Source organism: Cnephaeus nilssonii (assembly GCF_951640355.1).
Source record: "Cnephaeus nilssonii genome assembly, chromosome: 2".
Taxonomy (NCBI): Eukaryota; Metazoa; Chordata; class Mammalia; order Chiroptera; family Vespertilionidae; genus Cnephaeus; species Cnephaeus nilssonii.
In genome coordinates, this window is record NC_137073.1 from 86,435,029 (window position 1) to 86,461,099 (window position 26,071).

The following is a 26,071-nucleotide window of genomic DNA, read 5'->3' on the forward strand; positions in this document are numbered from 1 at the left end:
AAACAGAAGTTCCCCACCCCCAACTAGACTGAGCTGGAATCTGACCTCCCCTCCCCCTCCCTGCCTGCCTGGAGCTCACCCAGCCCCTGGGAAGGGGTTTCTGGCAGAAACGTGCTAAGGTTGGGGAGGAGGGGGCTGGGCTGCTCCGGGGTCTTGGTCCACAAAGGACTTAATCTGGTACACAGAAGTCACTAAAGCTCGGCGGCAGGATCCAGGCCCATCCCTGCCTGCTCAGGGGAGCCCGCCCTTCCCGCACCCCACTGGTCCGGTCGGGGGAAGCTACAGGGAAAGGTAGCTTGCAGCTCAGTGCGGGGAAGGCGAGGCCAGGAGGACTCGGCAGGCACAGTACCCATGCCCTTGTGTCTTACAGCCTCGGGCCACCTCCTTCACCAATGAGGACACATGGAAACAGGCCAACAACCCAACGTCCATCAAAAGGATGTTAGTCCGAAAAGGTATGGCATCTAAGTGCAATGAGTCACCCCAAACAGTTTGTTACCCATGATGAAGAAATACAGGTGGTATGGACAAAGGTGATCACAACATATTGAAACAATAATCAGAATGGTCTGATTGTGTTTGGAAAGTGTGTTTCTGCAGGCCCCAAAGGCAGTGGAGACCAGCTTTTCGCAGGGCGGGGAGGCTCTGCTTTCTCCCCATTATATTCCTATAACAACCAAACGACATAGAAACAAATTTAGAAAAGCCATTTCCAATGAAAGACAAAGGAGAGAAGAAGGTGGGGTGGTCCAGGTTCCCACCTTCTGTCCCAGGCTCCTGGCAGAAGCTGGAGATCTGATGCCTGGGGTCCGGGAGGCCCAAGACCACTCCTCACAGAAATTCCACCGACTTAGCCTGGAAGGGCCCAGACCACCCAGGTATACGCTCTGGGGGCCTGGAAGCCCCACGCCCCATGAATAAGCCAATCCCGCCCCCCCCCCCCCCCCCCCACACACACACACACACAAAGAGAAGATGCCTTCTAGCTGCTGCTCCCTATACGGGGAGAGCAGGGGAGGAGAGGGGCAGAAGTGAGGGGGAGGGGAAGGCGAGAAAGGGAAGGATGTGAGGAGGGAAGCCCATTACCTAAAGCTAAAGTTATATTTTTTAGAGCCTTTCCTGGCAGGGTGGGATGTAGGGACACCACAGAGACAAAAGCCCAGAGGGGAGAGGACGTTTGGGCCTTTGGCTGCCCGCTGGGACCAGGACTCTCCTGGCTGCCAAGGTGGGAAGAATTCTCTGGGAGAGGACTGTGTCCCCAGGGCCAGGGTGGTCTTGGTGACCCTAGGTCTGTCCTGCCTGCAGTGGCTCAGAGCAGATGTCCCCTGCTGGCTCCAGTAGCTGGAGGGGGGCTCCCAGGGTGGGCCTCTCCACCCTAGGCCCCACCCCTGTGGCAGGGCTTCCCTGCCCCTCCTCCTGCTCAGAAGCCCTGTTTTGGCCCTGGGGACACATCTCCCTCTCCGAGGAACAGGGCAGGGCAGGCTGCCTGCCCAGAGGACCTAACTGGTTCTGGGGCTCAGCAAAACAATGTCCTGGATCCTGAAACACGTCATTGTCACCTGAGAATACACAAACAGAAAGCACAGACTTGCCAGACCCAAGGGACTAAAAGACCCACAGGATAGGGAGGGGAGGGGCAGCTGGGAAGGGCAGTGTGGAGCTGCCAGCATGTGAGTGTCCTCACACTCTTCAACTTTCTGTCGCTCTGAAATTTTTCTAAATCAAATCATTTCATTAGGTGAAAGCTCCTTGTTGCCAAGTGACAGGTGGCTGTATTGAAAACACTAGTGGGCACGCCCTTCAGTGCCCCTCGTGAGTTATCCTGACGTCCTGCTGCCAGCTGGCCTTGCTCTGCTCCTCAGTCCCCAGCTCAGGACATCCTGGGTGCCCCGTGGCTGGATGTCTCAAGCTGCCCACACTGCCCTTCGCCTCCAGGATTGGGGTGCAGGGCAGTCCCTTCAAGATGGGAAGCTCTTGGAGAACATGCTGGGGCTTTATTTTTTTTAATCTTCACCTGAGGGTATTTTTATTGATTTTAGAGAGAGGGAAAGGGAGAGAGAGAGAGAGAGAGAGAGAGAGAGAGAGAGAGAGAGGCATCAATGTGAAAGAGAAACATCGATCACTTGCCTCCCATACCTCTAGATATGTGCCCTGATCAGGAAACGAACCTGCAACTTTTTGGTGTATGGGACAACGCTCCAACCAACTGAATCTCCTGGCCAGGGCACTGGGGCTTTATTTTGTGTTTGAGAAAAATAACAAGTGTTAAAAGAACACAGCAGCTAGGACTTGAGTGATCCGGGGGGGCGGGGGGGGGGGTTAGATCCTTTAATGGGCAGAGCTCCCGCCCATTAGGTCACACCCCTCCGGGGTGGCTGGCTGTGGATCTCCATCCTCTCATTTTCTGAGGCTTGGGGACTTGGGTAGCACGTGCACAAATTTCCTTCCCTCCGGTTGTTACCCTCTGATGCTGTGGAAACCCTGCACACCCGTAGTGACTTCGCTGTGAGCGCTCATGAATTACAGGACAAACTGAAGGCTTTAAGGGGGTCCGGTGCAGAGACGGCAGCCAGCCATCCGAGCACGCCACAAAGTGTGAACCGGCCCACACACCATTTTGCCCTCTGACCTTTGTACTGGTTCCTCGAGTAACTTCTTTTCAAGGAAATCTTGGGCAAATGTTTGCTGTTGGCTCCAGGTAAAGGCTGTGCCAGAGTCCAGGCTTTAGAGTTGGAGCGTGAGCCTAGGAGTGTCCCAGGGTCCCTGGAGCTGGCACCGTCCCTGCTGAAGCACAAGCAGCCTTGACCAGAGTAGGATGAGAGAGGAGACCAGACTCAGCCGAATTTCTCAAACTCTCAGGGGCAGCAATGCATCCTGACCCGACTGCAGTAACCCCCCAGGCATGTTGGAGGACAGTCACTGTGAGCCCAGATGGCTGGCCCTGATAAACTCAAATGTGAGGCCCAATGCAGCTATTCTTGGGCATAAAAGGTCTCAGGGGTCATCCCACCAGGAAATCATCTGAGTCCACGAAGGAGGAAAAGCCTGGCCCAGGGTCTGGCCAGAAAGGGCTTGGTCAAGTCCATTCCTGTGGTCTTGAAAATAGAGAAAACCCAGGAACCACCCTCAAAATAAACCGAGCTAAACCCTGAGGACATTGCAGTTTGGGGGGATTTCTTCCAAGCTGGGGAGGTGGAGGGGCGAGCAGTTTGGCCTGGCTGACTGGAAAGGCAGAGTTGGTGGGTATGACTCAGCCCCCTTTGGGACCCTCAGGGTCCACAGGGCAGAAAGAGGGGGACCCAGCACCAGTGTCCACAGACAGCCCCACCTTCCTGGCAGCCCACAGCCTCAGGGGATCATAAGCTCTGACTGTTTTATTGTATTTGTTCTGATTTTATTTTATTTTTTATTTATTTTTTTTAAAATATATTTTATTGATTTTTTACAGAGAGGAAGGGAGAGGGATAGAGAGTTAGAAACATTGATGAGAGAGAAACATCGATCAGCTGCCTCCTGCACGCCCCCTACTGGGGATGTGCCTGCAACCAAGGTACATGCCCTTGACCGGAATCGAACCCGGGACCCTTCAGTCCGCAGGCCGACGCTCTATCCACTGAGCCAAACCGGTTTCGGCTGATTTTATTTTATTTTTTAGAGAGAAAGAGAGAGAGAGAGAAACAGTGATTTGTTGCCTCCCACGCGTGCCCTGACTGGGGATCAAACCCAAAACCTGGATATGTGCCCTGACCTGGAATCAAGTCCCCCACCTTTTGGTGTATGGGATAACTCTCCAATCAACTGAGCCACACGGGACAGAACCCTCACCCCCCCCCTTTTTTTTTTTAAGGTTTTGGGTGGTTTTTTTTAGATTTTTATTGATTTTTAGAGAGAGGGAAACATCATTGTGAGAGCAAGACATCTATGGGCTGCCTCTTGCACACCCCCTACTGGGGATCAAGCTCACAACCCAGGCATGTGCCTTGATCCGGAGTCAAACCAGCAAGCAACCTTTTGGTGCATGGGACAATGCCCAACCAACTAAGCCAAACAGGCCAGGACCAGGGCCCCACTGTTTTAATTTAAAAGAAAACAAGTTGCCTCCACATCTGTCAGTGGTAAGCACACCAGACACTCTCCTCTGCTGGAATGTCCGAGGGAGGGAGGAGGGTGTAGCAGCATTTTATAATTGGTCCTGGAAGGAGGTCTGCCTTACTTCTGTGAAAGCAAAGTCTGATCTGTGGAAATTCAGTCTGTGAATTACAGATCGTTCTTCTTGACACAAGACAAAACATGTAGCAGGTTACAGACACTTTCGGAAGCTCTAAGAATATGTTCTCTAATCATTTTACATTTCACCAGTGGAGATGAGAGACACACCACCAGCAGCATCTTGAAAGCCTGCAACTGGGAACCTGGGGGGCAGAGGCCAGACCCAGGAGTGCTGCTGCCTTCTCCCCAATGCCCTCCGGGGGTCACAGCCAGAGTACAGGCGTACAGGGCCCTCACCCACCAGCCAGCACCGGGCACAGGTGTGGAACCCTGCTGTCTCCCCCACCCTCACTGTACCCTCTAGATCCCTCAAGGGCCGTCAGCTCCAGGGAAAGGCTGGGAGCAAGCACACATCTCTGCCCATTCCTGTCCCGGTACAGGCACCACACTATCATCTCACCCACGGCAAGTGCCCCAGGGCCAGATGGACCAGTGACCTGGCCTCAGCTCCTCCAGAAGGTGCAGTCCCAGGGCAGGTGGTAAGGACCAGCAGGAACTGTCAGGGCGCGAATCTGGCTCACGCTGCCATCCCTCTGCCATCTCTGTACCAGTCCCTCTCCCCCAGGCTCCCACCCACACACCCTAGCCCAGGACCGAGATGGCATGGGCAGAGCGGCCCCACCCTTTCCGGGAATCTGTGTTTCACAGTGCAGGCCGGGAACACACCCCATTCCTCTGGACTTTCCCCAGAGTTCCAGGGAATGAGCTAGCCCCAGGCTGTCCTGTGCCAGTGGTGGGAACAGGACCATCAGCTTTGGGCTCTGGTACCTCGGACCTCGCTTCAGGCCCGGCTGCTCCCCTTTGCTGCTCCATCTCCCTCCAAAATCCAGTCCACACTGGCCTAACACACATTCACGTTGTCCCCAGACCTTCGGTCCCTTTGGGGCCATCAGATGTGACTCTCTCTGACTCCATTGCAAGTTACTGCTATCAACTCGGACTTATCTGTTGCTGGGTGCTGGCCTGGTCTCCTGTTTCACACCCCCCGAGTGTCAGGGATCCCTCCTGAGGTGAGCCTGGTCCAACTGGTAGGCTCACAGGACACCAGTGAGGCCACCCCCCTGGGCTGGGCCTGGACCAGAGGCAAAGCCATAGGGGAGGGCCCCACCTTGTGCGGGGCACAGCATGTAACAAGGGGCTGCAAACAGAGTTACACTACAAACGATGGCTGCAAAGTCCTTTGTGACCTCAAAGACATACTTCATGGAAGAGAAACTGGCAAAGTGTCCTTCTTAACATCAGATACTTCTGTTCCTCAGAAGACACCATTAGGAGAGGAAACACAGGCCCAGTGTACCAAGATACCACCATCCATGCACCCAACCCAGGTCTCTACCTGGATTCCATAAAGACAGCCCACAGAGGGAAAGTCAAAACCTAGAAAAAGGTGGGGGGGGGGGGTGAACAAATGCTCCACCGGAGAGGAAGAGCCAGCAGCCGTGTGTGAGGGACATGTAAGTCTATAACCACGAACAGCGTGGACAACAGAAGCAATGGGCCCCCAAACCCTAGGGAATCCCCTACATATGTGTGTATGTAAAATATACAGCCACCTTGGAAACTGTGTGGCAGTAACCTGGGAAACTACACACACACACCTCTTTAAGGACCCAGCAGTTCCACTCCCAACAGAAACGTACCGGCACAGAAGACACACATAAGGACAGTCACAGCAGCACCTTCATGTCAGCTGGGCTGGGCACAGCCCGCATGCCCATCAACATTGCTGAGCAGACAGACAGGCATGTGTGTCCAGTGAAATTGCACATGGCGGTGAGAGGGACACACCACAGCCACACTCCACCTCAGAGTCCTGTGGTAGAGGCTGTGTGAGCCTGTCTACCTCAAGCTCAGAGGCTTGATGGCAGGATGGTGGCTCCCTGGCAGTGGGAGGGCAGATATGGGGCACCTCGGGCCCTGCTTTGACCTGGAGGGGGGCTGCATGGCACAGAACTCACCAGGTAGAGACTCGTGTGCTCCGCTGTTGGCCGGCCACTCGTCACAGGATAAAGGGGTGGCGAGGAGCCTCTGAGATGGGGGGTGAGTGCAGACTGACCTCACAGCACACTATGAAAGGGAAGCGGCGCCTGAGCCTAACCCTCCACGTGTATGCGCCTCCGCTGGTCCCTGAGTTGCCTCCCAGGTCCTGAATCTCTCATTTTCCTGACGGTGGGAGACCTGGGCCTGTTTCTATCACATCCTTCTGTCAATAAGGAAAGGACAAGCCAGCAAATATTTGTTAAATCACAAAGCCGTCTGGGCAGAAAAGAACTCTACCAGCCTGCAGTCCCAACAAAGGCACGTGGGACAGAGGCCTGGGGTTTGCACATGGAATTCCAGTGTCAGGCCCCAGACAACGGTCTCGGGTTTTCGGGGCTGCTGAGGAGCCAGAGCAGCTCCGTGTGTCCTCTCCCGTAGCCCACAGCCTCGCTGGGCAGTGTGGAGCCCAGTTCCAAGGCCCTGTGTGCTGATCTCCCATCCCGGGACCTGGTCAGAGCAGCCATCACAGGCTCCAGCGAGGCGTCCCCAAAGGACAACCGCTCTCAGGGGCGCTGTCACTGACAGTCACCGTGGCCGGCACTACTCTGAGTCTTTATGGGGGGAACCTCAACTGTCTTAGCACAGTAAGGATGGGCCAATAACCTGTGGGCCCAGGCAGGCTAAGTAACTTGCCAGACACCACGCAGCCATTGAGCGGTGGGGCTGGGACCAGGACAGGAGCTCCAGGAGCTGGGTGTCCCCAGTCCCTTGCGTGGTGAGGGAGGGGCCAAGATGGAGCTGTGCCTTTCCTGGGAGGTGAGCCCACTGCCTGTGCAAACCTCCCCAAGGACGCGTGGGGTGAGCCCTGGATGAGCATCCACAGGCTGTCCAAGTTGGTGCAGGCTCTCCCAGGAAGGAGCAGCTGTGTGCACAGCCAGCCGGGAAGGGGCGCTGGCCCTGTCCTCCTGTGGCCAGCGGCGGTGGGTTCCGGCCAAGCGTCAGAATCTCAGCACGTGGTTGGTGGGGATGAAAGCACCTCCTTGGGGTTGGGGGTTTCGGCCATCCAGGACCACGCCATCACCATGTGTGAGATATGGCCCTGGGGTCACTGCTGCTGCAGGCCCTGGTGCCGTGTGGCCCCCTGCCTTCTTCAACACCAACCTCAGGAACTAGTCAAAAACTGTTTACTATGCCCTGACCGGTTTGGCTCAGTGGATAGAGCGTTGGCCTGCGGACTCAAGGGTCCCAGGTTCGATTCCAGTCAAGGGCATGTACCTTGGTTGCGGGCACATACCCAGTGGGGAGTGTGCAGGAGGCAGCTGATTAATGTTTCTCTCTCATCGATGTTTCTAACTCTCTATCCTTCTCCCTTCCTCTCTGTAAAAAATCAATAAAATATATATTTTTTAAAAAACTGTTTACTAGCTTTGACTTTTCTTTCCCACTTAAAAAAATTAATTTTGTTTGTTGTAAACTATATATGAGGTAAAATTAGCCGTATATCCACGTTTCAGTGTGCAGCCGGGTGCAGGAAGTCACTGCCGTGTGTTTCAGTAATTAAACAAGAAGGGCGCCTTTTGCAGGCAACACGGGACCTCAGCCAGAGTCAGCACCTGGACCCGAGAAACCGGGACCTGGTCAGAGCAGCCATCACAGACACCCGCGAGGCTTCCCGAAGGACAGCCGCTTCAGCTGAGGCCAACCAACCAGTTTCCTTGCTTCGCCTCCACATCTTCTTTATAAACCCTGAGCCTCGCTCCTGTCGCTCCTCTGGCTCTTGTCGGGGGAGCACTCCCAACCACTTACACCCATTGGAATGGGCATTTGCTCAGTTAGACTCTTAAACACTTTGATGTGCCTTTTAGCATGTCGTTGTGCAACCCTCTGCACCTTCACCTCCAGAATGCTCTTCATCTTGCAAAACTGGAACCCTGTTCCATTAAACACTAGCTCCCCATCCCCTGGCCCCTGGCAAACACCATTCTGTTTTCTGTCTCTATGAATGCGATTCCTGTAGGGACCTCATGTAAGTGGAATTATACAGTGTTTGTCCTTTGCGACTGGATTATTTCTCTGAGCATATGTCCTCAAGGGTCACGCATGTTGTAGCATGTGTCAGAATTTCTTCCCATTTTAAGGCTGAATAATATTCCATTGCATGGAGAGACCACATTTGGTTTATCTACTCATTTGTCAATGGACAGTTGCATTGCTTTGACCTTTTGGCCACTGTGAATGATTTTTGCTTTACTAAATGATTCCCCCCTGTATAGAGTGATGTGGAGCAATTTGTCGCCATTTTTGTAAAGAATCACACACACAGGCACACCCCTCTGTGACAGAGGGATGTCTCTGCAGGGACAGGGCTGGGCCGAGGGGAAGGAGATGGAGTTGCCACTGAATTCGCCTCTGTACCTTTCACATTTCTAGCCTGTGCCAGCACTGCTGAGACAAAAATACTTTACAATCATTTAAACTAAGCAGCTGCTGAGCCCGGAGATAAGCAGGTCACACTCTGGCGCCCAGGGCAGTGATTTCTATCCTATTATTACCCACAGCCCAGATAAGGTCACCAACGGCCTGTCTCAAGGTCACACCAAGGGGTCCTAACAAACCGGTGAAAACAGAGGCCCAGGCAGAGGACGTGCCCATGATGGCCTTGGGGCCGAGCATGGCTCTGGGCTGAGCCCCCACGCGAGTATCTGAGCTATACGCACGTGTCTGTGGCCAAGGACCTGGAGTCGTGCGGGGGCACAGGGTCACAGACTCAGCTGTAGTCAATTGTGCCTAACATTTCCCTAACTGGATGAGCCATCAGCTCAAGTTTTAAACTTGAGATTCTGCTTGGCCAACTGAACCAAAAGCCACCTCTTTTTCTTGACTTTCTTCTGTTTAAGGGAAAGTTTGATGAATAGTTTCTGAGTTAGACAACTATTTCTTGGTTTAGTGACCTCATTCAAACCTTAAATATTTGGCTTGATTCACATGAGAGCAGACAGACGCATGGACTATGAAGATTTCCTGCTCCCTACAGAGAATTACTTTTTGTAAATACTGCAAGTCATTGATTTCTATTTTCTCAGGGTAATGATTTAAAAAGACATTTTTTAAAAATAAGCTTTGATTGCCACAGAAGTCTACCAAGGTTGTACAGGCCTCACAATTCTGTCGACATAAGAAAGGTGCAGACCTGTAGAGAAGTTTTATAAGAGTATATCTGAGCCAAACTGACAACACATGCCAGGGAGCAAGATCTCGGATGCTCCTGATTGCAGCTTCTTTTACAAATTTGAACGTAAGGAAGATTACACAGAGGAGGGAGAAAGCAAGTGCGGATGAAATTACAGGATAGTTAACGTTATGTGCTCTTTCGAGGGTGATTATTTCAAAGGTTTGTTAACCTAGATGCATAGAAACAATGGACAGGGATTGCTTAAGGCTAAGATAAACTCTCCCTTTTTCTGGAACACTTTCCTCCCTCTTTTGTCTCTCAAGGCTCACCTCCTTTCTCTCTCTCTCTCTCTCTCTCTCGCTCTCTCTCTCTCTCTCTTCCCCTCTCCTCCCTCCCTCTCTCTTTTCCCTTCCTCCCTACACTCCAAAGGGCCCTTCTTTTGCCTCTGTAACTCCTGAGTCCATTTCTTCTATGGTTCACTTCTTCTACCTCTGAGGTTTTCTAAATAAACCTTCATACACACACTTTTGATAAAACTTTTACTAAAAAGTTATATGCCTGGGGTGTGACTACCCATCATGACCTGCCCAGATAGGACTTTATGACCAGATCACCCTGTGAGGTTACTTTCCCTTTTTTCATCCGCAGCTCAAAACCCACTAAACAGCCAAATCTTTCCCAGACAAGGGTCACAGGCCAAAACCAAGTAATACAAAGGAGCCCACAAGCACAGAGAAAAGGAAACAAAAACAGGGTGGGCTGAGACTCTCTGATTGCTACACTCAGCTTGTGAGGAGAAAAGGGATGCACATTAAAACCCCCAAACAGAAGGATTTGCAACTTGGGCTGGGGGCCAGGACAAGTGCCTGTGGGAGGCCGTCACAGAAAAGACAGGGGAAGATCTCTTCAAGGCGCACCAGGAAAAGGAGCCAGCCTGGATTCCCACCCCAGCAAAGCAGTCATGAAAAAAGAAGGCAGAATAAAAACATTCTCAGACAAACAAAGCCTGAGAGAATTCTTTCCGAACTGAAGGCCAATGGCCCCTAATAGAAGCACAGAAATGCAGGATAACCACGAGGAAAAGTATGCAGGTAACGGGGCAAGAGCACTGACTGGACTGGACAGCAGTGGTGATACTTGTGGGCTTTCAATGTATAGACGTCACACACATGTGTAAAACGAAACATGCAGTAACAGTGGCCCAGCAGGGGGGCGAAGTCATGGATTCTTGTGCTGTGTGGGGCGTGGTAACTGTGCTTATTCATACAGACCCATCGAGCCAGGGCAACATGACAAGAATAGGAGCATGTATAACTAACAAACTAATGGAGGGAGAAAACAAAATAATAAAAGACATGTTTAATACCAAAGATGGCAAGAACAGAGTCCCATGCTCACAATTGGATGGCCACTCTGGCAGGTTAGCTCAGCCAACTCCTTTGCTGAGGGCACCACCCGAGCAGCAGAGCCTAACGGGACTAGAAGGAACATGCACTTCCATTCTAGTAGTTAGACATGTTGAGATGCTTCTCTCAGTAACGGACAGAACAGTGAAAAAAAAAAAACCAGCAAAGAAAACTTGAACCACATGTGTAACAAGATTGATATAATTGACAGGTACTCAGACATGCACCCAACAATTGCACAACGCATGTTCTCTCCAAACGCACACAAAACATTTAGCAAAACAGATTGTGTTCTGTACCGTCAGGCAAATCTTAATCACTTTCAAAGAATGGAATAGCAGTAGGATCTCTGACCACAAAGGAATAAAGCAGAAAATTAGCCACAGAGAGATAACTGAATAATCCCCAACACATTCCAAGAAACCAATGAGCTAAAGAAGAAACCACAATTGAAAGCCGGTAATATTTTGAACTAACTGATAATGAAAATACAACTTACGGACACTTGTAAAATGCAGCTAAAACTGGGTAAAGGAAAAAGTTGTCACGACAAGGGATCCTGCAAAAATTACAAAGATAGCCCTGGTCAGTGTGGCTCAGTGGTAGAATGTCAGTCCGCACACTGAAGGGTCGTGGGTTCGATTCTCAGTCAAGGGCACGTACCTGGGTTGCAGGTTCGTTCCCAGGCCCTGGCTGGGGTGCATGCCGGAGGCAACCAATCAAAGTGTCAGTGTATTTCTCACCTCTCTCTCTCTCTCTCTCTCTCTCTCTCTCTCCCTCCCTCCCTTCCACTCTCTCTAAAAACCAATGGGAAAAATATCCTTGGGTGAGGATTTTAAAGGTAGTGTGGTGGATTAAACTGTGCGCCCCCGCCCCCCCCCAAAGATAAGGCTGAAGTCCTGGCCTCCAGCAGCTGTGAGTGTGGCCTTATTTGGAAATAGGGTCATTGAAAATGTGACTGACATAAGATGAGATCACACTGGAGTAGGGGAGTGAGGGGAACCTGATCCAATATGATTTGTGCCTTTAAAAGGAGAGACATGAAGACACCCGAGGAGAGATGGAGGGGAGGAGGTCATGTGACAACAGAGGCAGAGGTTGGAGTGATGTGGCCACAAGCCAGGGGATGCCTGGAGCCCCCAAAAGCCAGAAGAGGCAGGAGAATCCTCCCTTGGAGACTTTGAAGGGAGTGTGGCCCTGAAACACCTTCTGGGCTCAGAACCCCAATAAAATACATTCCTGTTGTTTTAAGCTACCAGTCTGTGCAGCTTTGTTGCAGCAGCCCTAAGAAATTGATGCAGATAGTAAGAATAACTTTGTGATGATAATTTTGAAATTGTAGATGAAATAGACAAATTCTCTGGGAAACAGGCACTTCCTGTCTCCTGCTTTCCCTGCTCCCTCCCCCTTATGCAGTGAGTGTAAATTCTTTCAAAACAACTTACATTCTTCTACCAAAATTTACACAAGAAGAGAGAGAAGCTCTGAATAGCACTATATCTCATGTGGAAATTAAAGCCATCATTTGAAACCTTCACACACACACTCAGGCCCAGATGGCTTTACTGGTAACTTTTTCCAAACATGTAAGGAAAAGATAACACCAATTATGCTAAACTCTTCCAGAGAGTTAAGAAAAAGAAGAGGAAGGAATACTGCCTAACTCATTACATCAAAATCAGCCTTGATCACCAAGGAACTGAAAGATACAGCCACAATGAGATATCCTACATGCCAGAAAAATGTCTAAAATGCTGCTGATTGGGGTGGCTATAACAATTTATTGTTTACCTGGCAGGTGACAAGAGGAAATTCTGAAATGTCCTAAATTAAATTACAGCAGCCTGAGGTGGGAAGAAGTGATAGGGAGTTGGTCAATTAGAGCCAAAACAGAAGCCAAGGAAAGTGCTCACATTCCTGACTCTGTTGAAACTTCGAATCGACTTCCAGATGGCTATTTCAGCTCTTATCTAGAGAGTTAGATGACCGCCAGACACCACCGCCTCCTGCTTACACGGGAACTTGCTGGGCTGCGGCCCACACCCGTGCAGAATCAGCAAACACGGTTGATTCACCTGTCCCAGCCTAGCCCCGCTTTACCTGCTCCCTCCCCCTCCGGCAGCTGGTGTAAATTCTTTCAAAACAGCCTACATTCTTCTTCCCCAAACTTACTCTAATAAAATGACAGCGACCTGTTTGCCTTCTCCATCCAGCCCTTCGCTGGTGGTTCAGGCTGAAGCCCAAAGCCTGTTCTTTTTTCTGGGTAGCATGTGGCTCAGTAAACCTTCCCCCCCCCCCCCACCCCCCAGAAAAGCTCCCAGCCATGAAGGTTTCTGTTTAACAGGGCTGGTTACATGCAAGCAGTAAATGTAGAATTTGTGTCCATCTGGCTATTTATGTCACATGTTGGTGCCCGTTTATATAAAAGTGGACATGTCCATCAGGAAAGGCCAGAGTGGAGAGAGTGGTTGGAGAGCAGCAACCAGCTCCCAGTGGTGAGGTTTGGAGCCACGTGCGGTTGAAGAGCTGCCCATGTCTTCTGGTCCCGACTGGGCAGGAAGTCAGCATTAACTCAGAGTCCAGTGAAATCAAGGCCACTTGTCCCCTGGCTCCCATCAATCCCTGAGGGCTGCAGTGGACCGTGTGTGTGTGTGTGTGTGTGTGTGTGTGTGTGTGTCTATGTGAGTGTGTTAGTCTGTGTTGGTGTATGAGTGTGAGCCCGTCTGTGAGTGTGTATCCTTTTGTTTGTGCCCTATGCATGCTGTGAGTGCGGGTTGTCTTGTGGTGTGTGCTCACATGGCATGCTGTGCTCCTTCAGTGGCCTGGGCAGCCAGGGTCAGTCACACAGGGCTCTGCAAGCCTGGGCAGTGGCCCTGAGGCATCCTGCTCATGCAGACACCAATCTGGATCTGCTCCCACACAGGCCAGACCACTCTCCCAAAGGCTGGCACTTCAGTCACGCTGGGCTCCACCCTCACCTTAACCCCACTGCTCTTTCCAGGTTTATTTGTTCTCTGAATTGCCCACTCACACCCTGCTGCCCTCTGCAGGGAGATGGAGGGGCCCCTTAAGAACCCAAGTCTGATGGCCTCACCTAGCCCTTCCCCACCTGCCCAAACCCCTGCTGACTCTGGTCAAGTTCTCACCCAAGGCTCTGTCCTTCCTGGGGTATGGCCCTGTGTCCTAAGCATCAAGGGCACCTCCCCAAGGGGCCAGGCCCCTCCTGCTGGCCCCTCTGCCCATTCCAGGGGAACGGGGCACAAGGAAGATGTGTGTGTTCTGCGGGGGCCCTCACTGCTGCAGAGAAAGCTTGCCTCTGGAAGGGCAAAGACCTGCGCCCAGCTGGGACACTGCCCGGAGTACCCGGGGGCAGGGGCAGCAGGCAGGTGTGGAGCTGTTTGGAAAGCAAACACCCCCACCTGGGCAAATACAGCTGCAGCCAGGCTCTGGGGCCACACACTACACCAGCTGATGGGCAGGGTGGGCGCCCACGCTGGGGACCCCATGCTTTCCTGAGGGACAGGAGGCTGAACCCCACTGCTCAGGCCCAGGGCCGGGGGACTCTAACATGCACAAAAAAATGTCACCCAGACAGAGCCACTGGGGGCCCTGACTCAGGGAGACATGAGGCCACTGAATGGGACCAAAGGGTGAGTATTGGCCATTGATCACCAATGAGATCTGGAATGTTCCTGCATCCTGGGAGCAGCACCCATCTCTGGGGAGAGAGGCACTGGGGGAAGGCATGTGAGGAGTGAAGGACCTGTGGAAATGCCACATATAAGCAAGCAGGACGGTGGCTGCTAAATGTATCACAGATGTTTCCAGAGGGTCAAGGGTGAGGAAAGAGTGAGAAAATAAAATGAAGTCACTGAAGTGGAGCTGGTATGTTACTAAAAGCACATAGGCTGAGGTGTGAGGAAACAATTCTTCTTTTCAACCAGCCTAGCTGGGAACTTACACTTCCCAGTCCCGAGTCAATGCCAGAATATACATCAAACCTCCAAATAACCCTCTGATTACCCACGGAGGGACCACGGAAAGCATGTTTATGTGTCAGACCACCTGACATCCATCATCCAGACCACCGGTCATCTAGACTCTAGATTCTAGAGGATTCCCGTCTCAGACCAACCCGGAGACTAAGAATGCAGGACCGATTCTTCTCAAGAGTGCACTTTTCACTCTAAGAACCTCAGCTTTTCTTTCTTCCTCAGAATACTCTGGGTATTGCCTTGTTGTGCTTCCAATACACACCTCCGAAGGCCCTTGAATAAATCTTCATCACTTATTTTTAGCTAAGCTCCTGATTCATTTATGCTGTCAGTCAACAAGGGCAGTCAAGGGCTGGAGAGGGGCAGGAGGAACAGGCCGGAGGTCTGCGAGGTCTCAGGGAGAGTGCCCACAGGCCGCCAGGGCTCCAGCCCACGGGGAAACACTTCGGGACAGACCAGGAAAGTGTCCACAAAAATCTGCTCCTCCTGCTCCCCAGGACCCAGGCTCTCCGGAGGCTCCAGGGCCTGGAGAGGGGGAGGGGAATGGGAAGCCAGTGTTTCATGGGAATAGAGTTCCAGCTGGGGAAGATGAAAATTCTAGAGATGAACAGCGGTAATGGCTGCACAACGCTGTGAGTATCCTTAATGCCTCCGAAATGTACACTTAAAAATGCGTAAGATGGTAAATTTTAGGTTTTGTATATTTTACCACAGTTGAGAAATAAATTTTAAAGGCTTGAGCAGTTCCAAGCAAGGTGAGGGGGCTGCTAGTTTCGACTGTGACTCTTGTTCCGCAGCTGAGAGAGCCAGAGGGGGTGATACCCGCCCCCCAGGAGTGTCCCTGGGGGCCACGTGGGGTCAGCCTGAGAGCCCAGGTGCAGGAGGCCAGAGGAACGTCCAGGCCTTCCCCTGGCGTGAGGAGCAGATCCAAGTTACCCACCCCCTGCCCTGTACTCCTCTGGGTTGTGTGCTGAGGCCCCGACCAAGAGAAGGCACAGCGCCCTCAGGGTCCCCAGGGGTGGGGAGGGGTGGGGCGGGGTAGCCTCCAGGTGCCTGGACAGCATGACACCAGCCTTCGGGAGCAGCCAGGCTGGAGGCTCCACAGCCACCCCATGAATGAACATGAGAACACCCAGGAGTCACCAACAGTCGACATCATCTGGGGAGGAAAATTACAGCCTCGACTGTGGGTATAACTGACATGATTAAACAGGACGAAAATAAAAGATTTCAGATGGGGTTACATTCATAGATGCCCGGAGCTGCTTCCAAGGCGCAGCATTATCCCTCTGCTCCAAACCTGGCGATTCAAAAGGAAAGCGCCTCACTGTCGTCAGAGCGTGAAAATCCGATCCTGGGCCCTGAGCCTGAGGGCCTGGGGTCAGACCACAAGGGAGGGACATCCGTGCCAGGGCAGCCTAGGGCGCATGTCTCCATTTTCCCCTGAAAAAGGAAGTTAAAAAACCCAAGGCCCTGGCCGGTGTGACTCAGATGTTTGGAGCATCATCCCATATAGCAAAAGGTCATGGGTTCGATTCCCAGTCAAGTCACATACCCAGGTTGCAGGTTTGACCCCTGGTTGGGCATGTGCAGGAGGCAATCAATTGATGTTTCACTCTCACATCGATGGGTTTTTTTTTTCCCCTCTCTCTCTCTCTAAAATCAATGAAGGCACACCCTCCAGTGAGGGTTAAAAATACAAACAAAACAAAACAAGAAACCTCTGATGTTATCTCTATGATTGTATTTCTGGGTGTGGTTCAGAAAAATTGCTGAAAATAACCTAACATTGTGCTTGTTTGGTTACAGGAGGTTTAGCTGCAGTGGTGATGGGTCTGTTGGGCCTCCCCCGTCAAGGTGGCCAAATTTGGCAGCTCCAGAACCCTCTAGAGTCTTCTAGAAGCCATAGCATTTGCTTTGGCCAGGCGCTAAGTGGGTCCCCTCAGTGAGGATGGCTGCATAGCGGTGCCCTCATGCAGAGTGTCCTGGGCAGGGCACACCTCATCTGAACGGCCTTTGAGGGCACCTCATGGGGCAGGCCCTGAGCCCCATGTGCAAGAGAACTCTCTACACATGGGCAGGGGAGCGGGAGGATGGCATCTGCCCTCCCGGGGTCTGAAGTGAGGGAGAGAAAGGTTCTGTCTCCCAGGAGCAGACAGGGAGGGTGGGGGGCCAAAAGTGCAAACCTGCCCACCTCCTGCTGGGCGTCCCCCTTAGTTGGCCTGGTGGGGGAAAGGAGAGAAGCTTCCATCTTTCCCTCTGACACACCTGGGTGCAAGGAGAGACCACTGCCCAGCCTTCCAGGAAAACTGAGAGGGAAGTGGAGGAGGGCCACTGGGTGAAGGAGGAAGGAAAGGAGGGGATGAAGCCCAACAGGCAGACAGGGAGGCAGAGCTCAAAAAGACCCAGGTGCCCTCCCAGGAGAACAGGCTGGAAGCAGAACTTGGGTACCAGACACAGGTTTGACTTGCAAACCCACTCAGAGGTCCCAAGTCACGCTCCTCCCCTGCCCCCTACTGGTCATCCTGTGACTCTCCCAATGGTCACCTGGAGGCCAGAAGCCCCGAGCCCCGCCCTCCAGTGCTGGGGGGAATCCCATGACCCTGATGCTTCCCACAGTGCCTCACAATGCCCACAGTGTCCTCACAGTTCCTCACACAGCACCCCGCCGTGCCCCCCGCAGAGCTCCACAGTACCCAGCCTTGCCACACCATGCACCCCACAGTGCCCGCAGGGTCCCCCACAGAGCTCCACAGGGCCCCACAGGGTCACACCGTGCCCCCCACGAAGACGAGCCACAACATTTCACTGGCTACTTGGGGTTTCCCCCGAGGTTTCCATTCCCCCGAACTCACTCTGCCTGTACTGAAAGGGTGGTCCACCGCCATAACCGGTGGGGCCATGTGGGTTCCATGGGTCCCCCCCACCCACCCCCCGTGACCCCGTAAACCTAAAAACAAACAAAACTGAATGACCTGGAGCCACTCCCTAGGTAGCCCCATCATCTGCACCCTGAGACACTGGGTAAACAGCAGTCAGCGGCCAGACCACAGATAACACAGAACCCTGCCCCACAACCTCTGCAGCCAGCAGCCCAATAGCCCAACCACAACCTCAGCAGCGATGGGTCCAGATGGTTGGAACTTGGTCAGTGACTGCCCCGCTTCCACTCAGGACCAGCCACAGAAAGCAATGCTCTCTAACCACTCACACAGATGCACCTTCTAGTTCCTGCCTCCTGGCTCCCAGGCTCATGGCCCCCACTGGGGCACTTTCACTCCCTTTTCTCTGCTGTGACACTCTCCCACTCGTTTACCTGCCCAGGAGTCTCCGGCCGATCCTGGCCACAGCCAGCTCTGCCCATTCACACTGGCAGGTCTTTGTTCACATCCATAGCCTTGTCCGAAAACCAGCACTACCCCAGGGCCTTTGCACTGCTGTCCTTGGCATGGACATGCAAGCAGCTGAGGGCATCTCTTCCTGGAAGTAGCCTTTGCTTGCGAGGTCCTTCCCACGCACCCCAGCACATCACTGGAACCCACAGCCAGGACCGATGGGGAGGTGGCACCTCACATTGAGAACTGAACTGTGCTGGCACACGTAGGTGACCCACACGTTTCTGAGATGATGGAGTGGATTCTGCAGGACAGTTTCTCATTTCCATTGTCATTAGTACAAAGGCTTTGTGTTCAGAGTGTCACCCAGTGTGAGGGTTCATCTACAACCACCCCACCGGCCCGATGCGAAGGTAAACGCTCCCAGCCACCAGGAGCACCAACATTCAGCTGAAAGAATAGCCATGGGACCAAACAAACCGAGTCCTTTGTCTCCAACACGAGCCCAGGAGAAGCAACACTGCCCTCCCAGGAAAACAGCCACAGCCACTTGTAAACCAGTTCCAGGGAGCAGCCGCTGGCCCCCACTCCGCATGCACATGTCTGCATCCTCCTTCCTACCACTGTGGCTCCAAGCCCTGACCTCACCATCAGGACAGTCACTCACCCCCTGCTGGGTTTTAAAGTCACAACCTGGCTTCCAAGAAAGCCTGTTACCAAACGTGAGCAAAGTTCAACGGGCTCAGGGAACAAAGTGCAGGTGGGGCTCAGGGGCCGTGGGGCCTCCCATTCTGGACTCCAGACACCTTGGCCTTTGTGAGAATCACTGACACACACACACACACACACACACACACACACACGCACGCACACACACATGCACACACACACACACACACACGCACAGCACCTCAGACCTTGTGCTCCCGTGGCAATTCGTGTGGATGCCAGGCCTTGGTGTGTGCATGAAACCCCAAAATGCTCTGCGTGGGAGGGGTCTCTGGCTGAGGGGAGCGGGTGGTGACTCTCCTTTGGGGCTGCTTCTTAGGCCCTGGAGGGTGGAAGGTGGCACTGCCCCACCCCATGCTTCCTGAGGGGCAGCCTTTGGGTGACTCAGTCACCGGGAGGGCTGCACTTTGGAGCCAGGTCAGCTCTGAGTGCTGATTTCTGGCTCAGGTTCCAGCGTCCTTGGCTCCTTCCATCAGCCCTCAGTCCCACTCTTTCCACCACCCACAAACTCTGGGACACAGGAGTCACCTCTCTGCTGGGTCCAGTCTCCTTCTCCTGGGACTGCCCCAGAAGGCCCTGGGCTCCTGGCTGCAGACTGTGTTGCCCAGGACGGGCTGAGTCTGGGCTGGAGGCTGCCCCTCTGTCCCTGTTAGACGCAGACAGGGGTGCTGCCCTATGGGGTCTGCCCTATGGGGTCCACCCAGGAGCCCAGAGCTGCAGCACATGGGAGAGCCCCTGGATGGCAGCCACCATGCTGCTCCATCGGGGCGGGGAGGAGGGCGGGGGGTTGAGGGGGGCGGAGGAGGCTAGAACAGTAGTTATGTCTGTTCTTCTGCACTTGCTCCAACCCCCTGTCCCCCAGCACTCCAGAAACACAGCTCAGGCAAACCCACTCAGCCTCTGCAGGCACCACTCAGAGAGCCTGTATTAGCTCCTACAGCTGCTGTTCCCTGAGCCACGCACGGTGGCATAACACAGAAATGCGTGCTCTCACGGCTCTGGGCCAGAAGTATGAGATCAGTGTCCCAGGCCATGTTCCCCTCGGAGGCTTCAGAGGAGGGTCCTGCCCGCCTCTCCAGCTCCCGGGGCCCCAGGCGTCCGGGCCTGTGGTGCGGCACTCCAGTCTCCGCCTCCATCTTCACATGGCCTCTCCCTCTGAGTCTGTTCCCCTTGTGTCTCTTACAAGGGCATTTGTCACTGGATTCAGGGCCACCGGATCATCCAGGATGATCTCCCCATCTCCAGGTCCATGACTTCATCACATTTGTGACCAGCCTTTTTCCAAAAAAAGGTCCCGTTCACAGGAGCCACGGGTTAGGGCGTGGGCATAACTTTGGAGGGCCACCATTTAGCCCACTACACACCTCAAAACTACAAGATTCGGGTCCAAACTTGGAAGTCCGTGAGCCCCAGGGAGGGGTCCCAGGGAGTCACTCCCCACAGCACCGCTGCAACTTTCTGTGCACGGGGGACCGCTTCGCAGTTGGACAGGCAGGTGGGGATCACCTGTGCTCTGTCCCCGGGGGATCCTGGCTGTGGATCTGGTCATGACTTTAGAAGGGCTGCCAGGGGTGGCCCCTCAGCCACCTTGAGGGGCCTCCGGACCGTAGTAGGGCCACTCTGGGAGTCCCCTATGATCCTGCAAGCTGGGTTCCACCTTCACCCTCATGGGCCTGGCTGGCTGGTCCCCACTCACACCTGCGAAGGCGAGGGTAAGAGGAAGGGGGAAGGTCGCCCTGTGGAGCCTGGCAGGGATGCCTGCAGAGGGGTGCTGGGCTGGTGATAGCCTTTCCTGGACAAATGGGCCTACACAGGCCAGAGCGGGTGCTGAGGGGAGCATAGGAGCAGGTGGCCATGGTGAGAGGCAGCACTGTGGGGGTTCACCTTCTCATGAGGCCCAGGCCCCTCAGCCAAGAGGGTATAGCCTGGCCAAGAGTCAGGACAGTGGGGCCTGGTCCACACAGTGAGATTTGGCTTGTTCTGAGAGAGGTAGTCCCTGTGGGGGAGGGGGTGACACTGGAGAAATGGGGCTTGGGGAACCCCAATACCTCAGGTGTCCACTCAACCGTCCTTCCCACAAAGGGCAGAGTTGCCTGGCTTGTCCCCTTGAGCAACCATGCTTCACTCTGCATCCTGTCCCCTTCCACCGGCAGGCCTGCTTCTCTCAGGGACGGGTGCTCAGTGATGGCGCCAGTGTGGTCCACCTTCCCGCTGCTGAGGATCTCGGTGCCACCCATTCTGCGCCATGTAGTCCGGAGGGACAGGAGCACCAGGGTCTCCAGGCAACGAGAGGCAACGAGGAGCCCCGGCCCCGGGGGAGGGCTCACGTGGCCAGAGGGAGGGGAGCATGGATCCCAATGGAGGGAGCCTCAGTCCAGGTGAGGCCGTCAACAACCACCTGGTTGGAGATGGCTCAGGGCTCAGGGCTCTGGTGTGACAGTTTAGAGTGACCTCATGGAGGGCCACCGTGAGGAGGCCGTTCACAGGGAGCCAACTGGGGGCTCAGGACAGAGCAGAGCTGTGGGGCATGGCCACCAGGGAAGCTGAGCTGAGACAGGCCCCCCTAAGGGTGATGGGGGTGCCCACAGGCTGTAACAGTTGAACAGTTTATCTCAATCAGCTCTCGCATAACAGGCACCACAGACAGAAGGCTTAAACAACAGAAATTTATTGTCTCAGTGCTGGAGGTTGGAAGTCTGCCCAGATATTGGGTCAAGCATTTTTCTGGGTCTTTCGGTGAAGGTGTTTTTTGGATGAGATTAACATTTAAATTGATGGAATTCAAGAAAGCAGATTGCTCTCCCTAATGTGGGTGGGCCTTGGGCAATCAGTTGAAGGCTGACCTCACAGAGTGGAAGGAATTCTGCCAGCAGATGGCTGTGGACTAAACTGCACTCTCCCCCAGGTCTCTAGCCCTCTGGCTGCCCTGCCACCTACAAGCCACAATCTCATGAGCCAATGAGTCTCTATGTGTACACACACATCCTGTTGGGTCTGATTATCTGGGACTCCAATGACTGCACTCCCCACATTTTCTCAGGTGTCTGCTGTGAGCATCACCACTTGGCATGACTTTGAGGGAACTTTGCAGAGGGCTGGAAGGCCCACCAGTCCATCTAGCCCCGAGTGGGGGTTGCATCGGGACCAAGCCTGCTACAGGAGCGGCTCTGGCTCCCCACGCCCAGCGAGGGCTGGGGGCCAGGTCTGCCCAGCTCTTGATGACATCATGGAGGCACAGTCTCCACCGGGCAGCATACCTTCTCCCTGGCTCACTGGGCTGTCACAGACATGAATGAGGTAATGATGTGACACTGCTTTGCAAACTGTCCAAGATGAGGACCAGGTCGCACGGCACCTCTACTAAGGCAGGAGGAACCTTGCATGCATGCACACATGCACAAACATGTGTGCACACACACGCATACTCCCTTCCCATGGCTAGGACATGGCATGTCCACCAAAGGGACCATTATGACTAGCTTTGCCTTGCATGCAGTCCACAGGTCCTTCCTTGGGCACAAAGCTGGGACCTCATTTCCCCCCAAGGCCAAATCTGAGCAGCCCCAGGCAAAAAGCCAACATTTGCTGCCTCCTGAGGGAGGAAGAGCAGAAAGAACCCACCTTCTTATTTCTGGGGACATGCCACTGATGCTAAGAAAAAGGCAAACACCAGCAGACAGGACAAGGAGAGACCCAGAAGGCTGGTGCGGTTGCCCTGGAGTGCCCACCCCAGCCCCTCCTTCTGACAGGAGAGCTTGCCCCACTCCGGGGTCTCTGGGAAAGGACAGTGGAGGCCAGGGTGACGCAGGAGCTGCAGGCCCAGCAGCCAGGACCTGTGGCCTGTGCTGCCTGCTGAGCCTGACTCTGGGCACTAAGAGAATCTGCGCATGTCCAGGTAGGTGGCAGGGGGTGGGGGGGAGCTGAGCGGGCAGGAAGACTCGGGGCCTGAAGGGACACAGCTCTCCCCCATGCCTGGCTGGGTCACTGAGGCTGCTGCTCAATCTTTGTCCAGGGAGGAGCAGGTCTTTGGGGGAAACAGTGTAAGGAGGGGCTGCACCAGGTCTGCAGCCCCCTTCCCAGAATCTGCATGCAGGAAGCCAGTCAGCCGCCCGCTCTTCCCCTTCAGGACCAGCCCGGAAAGGGTCGCACAGGGTTCTTTGAAACAGGAAGGTCCTTGGACAAAAATATCTCCTGTAAGAGGTTTGAACTTGCACCTTGCAGAGAGCAATTTAGATTAAAAAGAACCCACTCCTGAGAGAGCCCCGAATGATGAATGGCGAGAATTGATTTAATCAAACTGGCTTCCTCCCGGAAAACTGGAGACCAGGGGTTCCCGGCAGGAACAGGCAGGGAGGGGAGAGATTTAGTTCCTTCTTGGCCCTTCTCTCCTGTTTGCTTTTTTATTTTATTTATTTATTTTTTTGTATTGTGATAAAATATGTATAACATAAAGCTCCGCATTTTAAGTGTGCAGTTCAGTGGCATTAAGCACATTCACATTGTTGTGCAACCATCCCCTCCATCATCTCTAGGATTTTTAAATATTCCCAAACTAAACCTCTGTCCCCATTAAATACTAACTCCTCATCTCCCTCCCCCAGCCCCTGGTACCCACCCTTCTAACTTTCTGTGAATCTGTCTCCTCTGGGGACCTTGTGTGAGTGGACTCATTCAGTATTTATCCTTTTGTGACTGGTTTATTTCACTTGGCATATTATCCCCAAGGTTCATTCACATTGCAGCATGTGCTAGAATGCTCTTCCTTTTTCAGTCTGAATAATATTCCATTGTATGGATGGACTGCATCTTCTTTACCCATTCCTCTGTTGATAGACATTTGGGTTATTCCCACTTTTTAGGCTATTGTGAATAATGCTGCTATACACATGGGTGCACAAATATCTCTTCATGACTCTGCTTTCAATTCCTTTGGGTAAACACCTAGGAACGGAATTGCTGAGTCATATGGCAACTCTATGTTTAATTTTTTAGGAAGCTCCTGACTGTTTTTCCACAGCTGCTGGACCATTTTACATTCCTACCAGCAGTGCACAAGGGTTCTAATTTCTAAATTTCTCCACATCCTTGCCAACATTTGTTATTTTCTATTTTTTGTGTGTGTGATAGCCATTCAACTGGGGATAGAGTGCTATCGCATTGTGATTTTGGTTGCACTTCCCTAATGATCAATGATGTTGAGCACCTTTCCATGTGCTTATTGTCCATCTGTATACCTTCTTTGGAGGAATGTCTATTTGAGAGCTACCATATGACCCAGTAATCCCTCTTCTGGGTACCTACCCAGAAAGTGTGAAAACATTTATTCATAAAGATATATGTACCCCATGTTCATTACAGTATTATTCACAGTGGCCAAGATGGATGGAAACAACCAAAGTGTCCTTAGACCAATGATTGGATAAAGAAGATGTGGTACATATGTACATTGGAATACCACTCAGTCCTAAGGAAGGATGAAACACTGCCATTTGTGACAGCATGGATGGATCTTGAGAGTATCATGCTAAGCGAAATAAGTCAGATGGAAAAGAACAAATGATTTCACTCATATGTGGGATATAAAACAGAAAGCAACAAATGAACAAACAGACTCAGTCACAGACAACAGTATGAAGTTACCAGAGGGAAAAGCAGGTAGGGGAGGATGAAGAGGGTCAAGAGGGTCAAATATATGGTGATGGAAAGAGACTAGATTTTGGGTGGAGAACACACAACAGAATATACCGATGATGTATTATAGAACTGTTCACTTGAAAGTTATGTAACCTTATTAACCAATGGCACCCCAATAAATTAAATTTTTAAAAATGTCTATTCAAATGTTTGCACATTTTGTCATTGGTTTGATTTGTTATTGTTGAGTTGTTATAGGAGCTCTTTATGTGTTCTGGATGTTAATCTCTTATCAGATATGATTTGCAAATATTTTCTCCCATTCTGTGGGTTGTCTTTTCCTAGTGTTCTTTGGTGCATGTTTGCATTTTTTAAGCCCTGTGCTTGTAGTTACCTTTTGACTGCCCCCCCCCCCATATTCATATAGTAGCCAACATCCATGGATGCAGATACAGACCTCAAGCCTGAGCCCATGGGACAGAGGCCTGGGTGGAGGCTGGAGAGCAGGGCAGCCAGGGTTCCAGGCAGGCGATGCCTACAGGGCACAGGAGGACTTCCAGGTGTTGCTCCTGGGTCCTGGGGTCTTGCACCTGCCCTCGCAGCCTCCCAGTGGGGTAAGGATGTTTGGGTGGCTGCCAGAGCACAGATGTTCTCGTGTTTGTTAACCATGTGAAATGACCACTGCAGGGATGGGCAGCGAGGACTGGGGGACCCCAGGAGCCAAAGGGGTCAACCCCACTGTGCAGACCCCAACTCACACTCTTTGAGACCAAGCTGTGATTCTCTTGTTGGATGGTAAAGCCTTTATTTAAAGAAAATTTTGATGTATATATAAAGAAGGTTGGTGCCTCAAAACGCATGACACTCACCCCATGAAAAAAAGAAACCAAACTGGCCCTAGCTGGTTTGGCTCAGTGGATAGAGCGTTGGCCTGCAGACTGAATGGTCCCAGGTTCAATTCTGGTCAAGGGCACATGCCCGGGTTGCAGGCTCGATTCCCAGTAGGGGGTGTGCAGGAGGCAGCCAATCAATGGTTCTCTCCCATCATTGATGTTTCTATCTCTCTCTCCCCCTCCCTTCCTCTCTGAAATCAATAAAAATATATTTAAAAAAATAAACCAAACTGGACATTAAAAAGTAAAAAAAAAAAAAAAAAAAAAGAAAGAAAGAAAAGAAAAGAAAGAAAGAAACAATGGCTGTGACTTCAAGCATGTGTTATTTTAAGCCCAGTTAGAAATCACCAAGGCGAGAATTGTTCAGGATTAGAGTGACCAAACCCTTGGGTGTCCTGGACAGAAGCACTGCTCTGGAGGCGGCTAGCTGATTAGCATGCACTGTGCTCCATAAAATATTTAAGGGAAAGGAAACAGAGTCTGCCCAGCACACCGGGGAGCGGGGGAGGGTCGACACCAGAGCCGCCAGCCAGCCCTGGGTGTCAGCCGGCCAAGAGCGAACTACAGCAGCCTGGGTCCTGACAGAAAACACCACATTCAGCCAGAAAAATGGGGCTTTTCCCCGAAACTTTCTTCAAACAGAATCCTACAACCAACA

At 52.6% G+C, this 26,071-nt stretch overlaps 1 protein-coding gene across 2 annotated transcripts in view; it reads right to left on the reverse strand.

Annotated features, from left to right (window-relative positions):
- The window catches only part of SLC12A7 (solute carrier family 12 member 7), an 80,980-nt gene that overhangs the window by 50,539 nt on the left and 4,370 nt on the right, over positions 1 to 26,071 (reverse strand). The window lies entirely within an intron of this gene.